Source organism: Mustelus asterias, chromosome 20 (assembly GCF_964213995.1).
Source record: "Mustelus asterias chromosome 20, sMusAst1.hap1.1, whole genome shotgun sequence".
Taxonomy (NCBI): domain Eukaryota; kingdom Metazoa; phylum Chordata; class Chondrichthyes; order Carcharhiniformes; family Triakidae; genus Mustelus; species Mustelus asterias.
This window is the reverse complement of record NC_135820.1, coordinates 31,586,806-31,595,090: the sequence shown is the minus strand read 5'-3', so window position 1 is coordinate 31,595,090 and position 8,285 is coordinate 31,586,806. Positions and strand designations below refer to the sequence as shown.

Here is an 8,285-nt window from a genome sequence, read left to right as displayed (position 1 = left end):
CTTTGATTTTTTAAATTTTCCATGCAACTGAATTGAATAGTGCATCTGTGGTCAGAAAGTATGTGTTTTTTTACCTTAACAATGCAAATTAGATAATTAATTTTATTTCAAAAATGCTCCTTGGCATACACAAAAAATCCCTTCTCAATGCCTTATTTTGTGTTTGCTTTTAGATACTTGTAACTAAATTCTTAAACTGAGATAGCACGTCAAAAATGCATACTTCTGACAACATTTAATTAAACAAGATATATTTTTCTCTGTGTAGCTTGAATGCATTTACATGTCGTGAGGCAAGTACAAAGAATAAATTCTTATCTCATTTGATAGCTTTTGCCATTTAAATTTGGGAAGGGGTGCAACTAACAATTCAAAACATTTTAAATAGTCAAACCTACATATTTTAGGTAAGAATCAAAATGGAAAATCAAACATAAGATTTTGATTTGTCCAAAAATAAGGTGAATTTAAAATCATTCAAATTTGAAATATTTCAATTCTACTTTTAAACTTTATTAGTTTATTAGTGCATTATGTGAAAGATAATGGATTTACATATTTTAAAAGCTGAAATCTGCTCACTGTGGTTTCAACTGCCATAAAATATTGCTAAATGTTTATACTCACTTGTATGTTAACTGTCTTGCCTTTAATCAGTGTACATTATATTTTAACTGAAAATCTACAGTCTGAATTACCATAACATTTACAATTAGTTACAATCTCTTCTCGGCCTTTTGGCTAAGGTCAAGTGTAGTATCGACATGCTGTGCTTGGTCGAAGTTATTAGGTTACATTTTAGCTTCATTTGAAGCAATTTTTAAAAGCAGCATCTTGGCCTTTTGGCTAAGATGCAAATGAGATCAAGCCTTGGAGGAGGAGCTATGCCTACTCCAATCAGCTTGGATCATGTAGATCAAGCCCAAGACAGGAGGTGAGAGCCCTGTCTTGTCAGCTTGGATCGGGAATGTCTCAACTTGTTGAAACTCTGAATTGGACTTGATTTGATTGAATTGAAATAAAAATGCAAAGAAAAAATTAGTTACAATCTCTGTTATCTGAACCCATTACTTACCAGTCTTACTTCAACCTTCATTACCTACCAGCTAGTTTTTAGGAATAACATCTCCTCAAAGAACACACATTTACTAATGGGTCTCTGTGAGAGGATTAAATATGCCTCCATGCCTGAGCAGAGACTTCAATGCAGTTAAAAATTTATGCCTCAAAAGCAATGATATCATAATGAAAATGTGATGTCATCAGGCAGTTTCCCCTCGTTTGCTTGAGCTAAAAATTACAATGATCATAGCTAAAATTGTTTGTCATGCAAGTTTATTTTCTGTCCAAAACAACGCAATGCATTAGAGTATTCATAACTCACTCACTTGAAACTCAGATAGATCATCACTTGATAAAATAAATGATAAAATAACAGAATGAAATATAATGTGGTGTGTGATATTAATTAAGGTACAGTGCAATGACTTAGAAGGACAAAATAGTATGCCATAAAAATTGATCCATGTCCATTTTTCAGGCACTTCTCAAATTTCTAAAGGCTCAATATGGTGTGCAGGAAGCATGTTTACATTTCCAGCACACTGAGGAAGCTTGCATCAAATGGAAAGAGATAAAGTTATTCCTCTCGGTGTAGAGAGCTTTGGTGACATCTCAGATTCAACTGTAAGGAAACCCTGATGTAATCTGCTGCACACAAAGTAACCTGTTTCATGTAATCTAAGGTTCACATTGACCATGACAGCTTAAAATGACTATGCTTGACATACTCTTGGTCAGAGAGCCATCTTTGGTAGGCATGCCCCTCAGTGACATTCTATTAGAAGTGTTCCCTGCTGCTGTGATTATGGCCTTTGTTATGAGAACCATGAAGGCCCTGGGGGAATATCAATAGGTCTACCTGTGGGCTTTGTGGAGCACGAGCTGCTTTATTGAGTGATCGGAGGCTCACCCATTGGGAAGCAGCCAGCAGAGTTTCTTAAAGTCTTTGGGGTTTTTTTATATTCGTTCATGTCATCAGGCAGTTTCCCCTCGTTTGCCTGAGCTAAAATCTACAATGATCATAGCTAAAATTGTTTGTCATGAAAGTTTATTTTCTGTCCAAAACAACGCAATACACATTTGAGTATTCATAACTCACTCACTTGAAACTCAGATAGATCATCACTTGATAAAATAAATGATAAAATAACGTGGATGTCCGTGGGTAGGCCTGCACTTATTTCCCATTCCTAATTGCCCTTGTTCAGAGGACATTGAAGAGTCAACCACATTGCTGTAGATCTGAAGACACATGTAGGCCAGACCAGTTAAGGACAGATTTCCTTCCTTAAAGGATAAACTGATGCACAATAAAGGGTGTTGGTGATGAGAAACTGCGTGTGGCTCAATTACTACATTGGCGACTAGGGGAAAATTTATTTTTTCCTCCATCTTTTTCTCCAGACAACCTCTGAATTTCTCCAGTAAGAAAAACTCATTATACCTCTTTTGGGAAATGTGAGCTCTATGCCACCAGTGGGGAAGACTGGACCCAATACACTGAGGAACCTCATGCAACCGGTCTTCAATGGAGAGTGCTTGTCAATCATATTATAGGGCCCCATTCAATGTAGGAACCTTAATGTCACCACCAGTCAAGGGATGGCAGTGCTGACACTAAGTGCAGAATTTTCCCATCCCGCCCACCACGGGAATCATAGCAGGTGGGACATGGACCTTGCAAAGATCCGTTGACCTTGGGAAGGATTTTCCTGCCTTGGGCCAAGCGCTTCCAGAAAATCCCGCCCTAAGAGTATTAAAGAACATACTCCGCAAAGGTGTAGTTGCTAGTGGATGAATTACTGCAAACACTGTCAAAGAGCACATCATGGCGATGTTTCAGGAACAGGCAAAATGCATGCTGCCCAGGAAGAAAGCAGAGGCTGGTACCTAAGTGTACATGCGGGCATCCCTTCTTCCAGAGACAGGGACATTACAACTGAATTGTATTGTAACAATTAAAGTGGCCCTGATAATGGTGGAATTACTAATATGTGACCATCCCTTGAAGGTGGGGGTAGACACAGAAGCCGCAGTCTCAGTTATTAGAGAACAGATCTATGAGCACCTCCAATCGGACATCCAACTCCTGAGGTTGGAAGATACAAAGACCAGGCTAGCCACTTATACGAGGAAATCTGTACAAACAAAAGGCACTCCAGTGGTCCCAGTGACTTACAGGCAGCAATCAGCTTGTCTCCCTCTCACTGTTTTACGGGAGCACAGACCAAGCCTTGTGGTCAGGCCGCATAAATGGGGAGGTTCAGGAGACACAGAATGTTGAACGAGGAGTTTGAGAACTGAAGGAAAGATGGAATGTGCAGTTTTCCTTTGTTGCATGTGCATTAATGAAGAAAGGGTGTTCAGAATAAGAACACAAAATGCTGGAAGTGCTCAGCATTTCCAACATTTTGTTTTTATTTCAGATTTTCAGCAGGCACAATAACTCTTAGAAAGCTGTTTGGAACTTGGTTTGTTCAAGATTTGTTCCTTTCAAACACAAGTAGGCAATGAGCTGAAAAAACCTTGTTACACATGGTGGTACCAGTGGGATCTGACCCTTAATAGAAAAACGTCAATTAAGCAATATTTATAGAACCTATGCAGAGCACATGAACTTTAAAAGTGGCCCATGGGGCAATACAAGAGAGGAACAACCAGAGCCTTGAGACCCAGCAGATCACTTTAATTTGAGTGAACCAAGCTGTTCAGAGTTGGTAGAGGTTGAGGGACATTTACGAGCACTATTTGAAGATTCATAGAGTTTTACAATACAGAAAGAGGCCCTTAGGCCCATCATGTCTGTGCTGGCCATCAGGCACCTATCCTAATCCCATTTTCCAGCGCTTGCTCCGTAGCCTTACATCGCTCTGACATTTTAAGTGCTCATCCAGATCCTTCTTAATTGTTGTGAGAGTTCCTGCCTCTACCACCCTTTCAGAAAATGAGTTCATGATTCCTGCCATTCTCTGGGTGAAATCCCCAGTTCAGGAACTGGTTACATCTCTTATGTTCTCATGGTGTAATGATGCATTGCCACAGATTTCATTAGAAACACAAAAGATATTTATTAATAAGGAGAACTGTACCGAGGTCAGCAACTGTGAGAGGACTTACCCACTCTCAGTCCCAACTGGTCCCCTTAAAGGGACAATCACCACACCAGGCCATGAAACAATTGGAGAAATCAATACGAGAAACTATGGCTGAGTTTTCTGACCTTGCCCGCAACTGGGATTCTCCGGTCTCGATGTAGTGAACAGAGATTTGGCTGAGTGACAAATTCTCCGTTCTCACTGGCAGTGGCGGCAGGGTATGAATGGCCGGAGAATTTGAACCTGTGGTTTTAGAAGTTATAGACAACGTCACACAATATCCCAAAATAGGGATTGGTGCTGGGTCTCTTGCTGTTTGTAGTGTACATTAACAATAATAGAGGGGAATGTGGGGATACGATCAGTAAGTTCAAAGGTGGCACAAAAATATGAGGTGTGGTAAATAGCGAGGAAGAAAACCTTAGATTACAGGACATACAGATGGGCAGATCAGACGGGCAGAATAGTGGTGAATGGAAGTTAACCCTGAAAAGTCTGAGGTGATGCATTTTGGGAGGCAAAGGAATACACATTACTTCTAGTCACCACAATATAGGAAGGATGTGATGGTGCTAGAAAGGGTGCAGAGGAGATTCACCAGGATGTTGCCTGGACTGGAGCATTTCAGCTATGAAGAGAGGCTAGTTAGGCTTGGGTTAGTCTTAAAGCAGAGAGGGCTGGGAATGGAGGGCAATCTGATTGAGGTATATAAAATTATGAAGGACATAGATAGGGGAGATAGGAAGGAACTTTCCCCCTTAGTAGAGGGGTCAATACCAGGGACATAGATTTAAGGGTAATGGGCAGGAGATTTAGAGCCGATTTGGAGAAAGATTTCTTCACCCAAAAGGCAGTGGAATCTGGAGCTCACTGCCTGAAAGAGTACAGTGACGGGAACCTTCACAGCATTTAAGAAGCCTTTAAATGAGCACTTGAAATTCCACAGCAGACAAGGGTACAGACCAAGTACTGGAAAATGGGATTAGAATAAGTAGATGCTTGACGGCTGGTGCAGTTGAGCAAAAGGGCCTCTTTCTATGCTGTAAAGCTCTATGGGGCGATCTTGCCAAAATAATTCTAAGTGCTGATCGAGCATGAAAACGGGAGAGTTTCAGACTCGTGTTTTGGGTGAGTTAAAAAAAGCAATCTTATGGCACTTAGTCAAAAAAAGTGCCAAGATGCGATTCTTTCCAGTAGGGGGCAGGCTGGAGCCTAATCTCACTGGTGAAACTAGCTGCTGAGTTCTAGGGGCGCCATTGCGCAGGCATCTGATCTCCTAAGATACTGAGTACACACATGCCGCATTTGTTTTTCTTAAGTGCTGGATGGACTTGAAACTGTGAGAGTTTCAGATCCATTTTCTGGGCATGTTTTTAGGTCTCCCTATATGCACTCAGCCTGCAAAAATATCCACGATTCCGATTCTCATTGCAGAAGCCTGTGGGCAGGGCTTAACGTGCCGAAAACCCTGCAGCTCCGACCGGAGCCTCCAACTGCGCATGCGCAGAAAAAAAAATGCTGCTCCCCTGCCACATCTCTCCTGGGCCGGACAATGCATCCCCAGGCCCCCACAACATTACTGATCCTCTTATCTCCCCCCCCCAACCACCCACCACCCATCGCAGGCAGAGTGGTTCCAGTCCCCCCTTCCCCCCCCCCCACTGATCGCAGGCAGAGCGGCAGTGCCCCCCCCCCACCAATCACAGGCAGAGTAATCCGCCCCACCCCACTGATCGCAGGCAGTGATCCCACCCTCCCCATGCCCCAACCCCAAACTCACCTGCAACAAAGACCCCCATATCTCCCTGACTCCGATAGCTATTTGGCACCTACCACTCTCTCCCCTGTCCCCAGTCATCATTGAGGCACTGATCCCACCCTTCCCATCAGCACACCTGCAAGTGCTCAATTGCCTTCCCCTCAATGCTAACAAGCAAGCTGCATGTAGCCTGCTGGAATGCTCTGCCAAACTGCCTGCAGCTGATCTGCCATAACAAGGGGCAGCTCCATTAAAAACCAAGTATGGACAGGCAGGCAGGCAGTACAGGACAAAATGTCCAAAAGGCCAGCACCCAGATTCATGCAGGGTGACCTCAGCAGGTTGCTGGATGTGGCAGAGGCGAGGTGAGGCAGGGCACCCTCTTCCCCCCAGCAGGACGCAGACCCAGGGGGACTGAAGGCAATGCGGCCTGGGGGGCAGTTGCTGCCTCGGTTAGTGCCATGCCACTGGCCCCCAGAACAGCCAAGCACTACCGCAAAAAGTTCAATGACCTTATCAGAGCAGCAAGGGTGCTTAACCCCATTTAGCATCTTTCCCCAAATCATCCCCAGATCCTCCCACCCCCAGCACCCTGCATGCTTCCAGCCCCTGACCCGAAGCACCTCCTTCCAACCACCCTAAGAGTAGCACTGCGCTTGCCCTCTGAGGGCCACCCCCTGATACTCTGCAGGATCACGCCATAATTTCTTTCATGGTTCCTTCTGTCTCCACAAGAGATCGACCATAACATCCGAGAGAGGGTGAAGACAGGGGGTGGTGAATCTGAACTCCGGGTCCTCACCCCCTTTGAAGCGAGGGTGCTAGAGCTGTCCAGGGAAGGGGAGATGCGGGCTGTCAGCGACAGCATGGTCGGGCTGGAGTCAAGAAGTGAACACCAGGGGGCATGGGTTTAAGGTGCGAGGAGCAAGGTTTAAAGGAGATGAACGAGGCATGTTTATTTACACTGAGGGTGGTAAGTACCTGGAACTCGCTGCGGGGGGAGATCGTGGAAGCAGATTCCTTTAAGGGGCATCTTGATTGATACATGAATGGAATGGGACTAGAGGCATATGGTCCCCGGAAGAGTAGGAGGTTACAATTCAGGTGGGCAGCATGGCCGCTGCAGGCTTGGTGAGCTGAAGGACCTGTTCCTGTGATATAATCTTCTATGTTCAATGAAGAAATGTGAATCAAGATTTTTGCATTCCAGTTTCCTCTCCCTCCCTTGCACTTAACCTTGTGTCCTGTGTTACAGGAATAGATATGGACGCCCCAGGGCCATCTGGCATCGTGGCCCCCACTGCGGCTCCCGCACATCCTGCCCCAGACACCTCAGACAAATCCTCGGAGGAATAAAGGGACTTCAGAGTGTGGCATTGTTTTGGCATCAGTTCCACCTCAACTCACCATCCCAGATACTGTCACATCGGTGGATCCAGTTAGTGGTGAGGCTTCTACATCTCTCTCTGGTGATGAAGACACATCAGATAATGTACATCGAGTGGAGGAGGGAACGTCGGAGGCCTCTGGCACGCAGGCACCTGCCGGAGGCGAGGACACAGCTGGCCCCAGGCTACATGCTGGGCCTCTGGGATCACTTCTCCCTCAGCTGCTGGAGATGCAGCAATGGAGCCAGGGAATACAGGAGGGGCTGACGGCCACACTGGACCGACTGCGACGCTACTGGGAGGAGTCCCAAAACTTTCAGCTATTGCCTGTCTTGCGTGCTTCCCAGGCCAACACTGCAAGGGTGGCGTCAATGGTGGAAAGCCTGGGGCAGGGATTCCTCACCATGAGTGGCAGGCTCTAAGTGATGGCCAAGTCACAGCAGGCCACAGCGGAGTCCCAGAGGGCCGCGGTTGAGTCACAGCGAGCCACAGTGGATTCCCAGAGGGCCATGGCGGAGTAACAGCAGGCCACAGCTGAGGGACTCAACAGGCTTCTCGAGATTCTGTGGCCCATGGCTGAGAGGCTCGAGAGCTTGCAGGAGACCCAGCGGGACAGCGCCAAGACACAGCGGGCTTCGGCAGCAGCCCTTGAAAACATGGCCCAGTCACCGAGGGCCATGGCTCAGGGGCTGCAGAGCATGGCCCAGTCTCAGAGTGCACTTGCTGTGGCCATTGACAGGTGGCCCCCGACTCATGTGGCCATTGCAGAGGGCTCGACCACCATGGTTAGGGCACAGGTGGTGCTCCAAGACTGGCAGGAACTGGTGATGCTGGAGCTTCCAGAGCTCACTGCAGAGACACCGCTGTCCCATGGTGTAATCCAGGGGCCCGCAGGTACCCCAATGGAGGAGGAAGGGCTCAAGTCCATGCTGGGGCTTTCCAGCCAGGAGACTGTGGCTGTGGCCACACCTTCTGACTCCC

At 46.2% G+C, this 8,285-nt stretch overlaps 1 non-coding gene across 1 annotated transcript; it reads left to right on the top strand.

The window, feature by feature from the left end:
• The first annotated feature begins 721 nt into the window (after positions 1–721).
• On the top strand, positions 722–920 carry LOC144508803 (U2 spliceosomal RNA). The gene has a single exon (XR_013500352.1). It is a non-coding gene; the product is annotated as a U2 spliceosomal RNA (small nuclear RNA).
• The last annotated feature ends 7,365 nt before the right edge of the window (positions 921–8,285 follow it).